Genomic DNA, 623 nt, shown 5'->3' on the forward strand with positions numbered 1-623 from the left:
CTTGCATATACACCTACTACATAGGTGACACGAAATCCTATTGATTTACCTTTTATTAAATTCACAGTTTTTACTGAATTCTAATTTACACTTTAAACTCAACATGGTAAATATATCGTGACCTGCCGTCGGATGTGTATCACCTGCGCCAAGCCAAGCCAACTTCGCCTCTACAGTCCGAAAATAAGCATTAACACAGAAAATAGGGAGATTTTTTTTTTATAACAGACGCCAGACACAGTTCACCTGTTTTTTCTCATTTCGTAGCTGTCACCTGCACATTTGCGTATCCCCTTCCATCGTACGCAGGTGATTTTTTCACTGACACGGTGGGAAAAAGGTGAATAAGGAAATTTATTCATGTGGTTGATATATCTTGATAATGTCTATAAAATGTTGTTGATATTTGTATAATGGAGGTTGGCTAGGTCAAATGAATGTCATTGTGAGAAAGAAAAATGTGGTAAATCCTAGTTCTGCAAATCCCTTTGCAGAACTGGGATTTTGCCCAGGATATTCAGACATTATATCTGAATTATTATAGTTAAATATGTGCAGTTTTGGGATCCGTATTTAGCTTAGGGCACACACATATACACAAAGAGATGGATCGCTGAATAGAT

The sequence above is a fragment of the Penaeus monodon genome, chromosome 25, assembly GCF_015228065.2.
Source record: "Penaeus monodon isolate SGIC_2016 chromosome 25, NSTDA_Pmon_1, whole genome shotgun sequence".
In the NCBI taxonomy this organism is placed as follows: Eukaryota; Metazoa; Arthropoda; class Malacostraca; order Decapoda; family Penaeidae; genus Penaeus; species Penaeus monodon.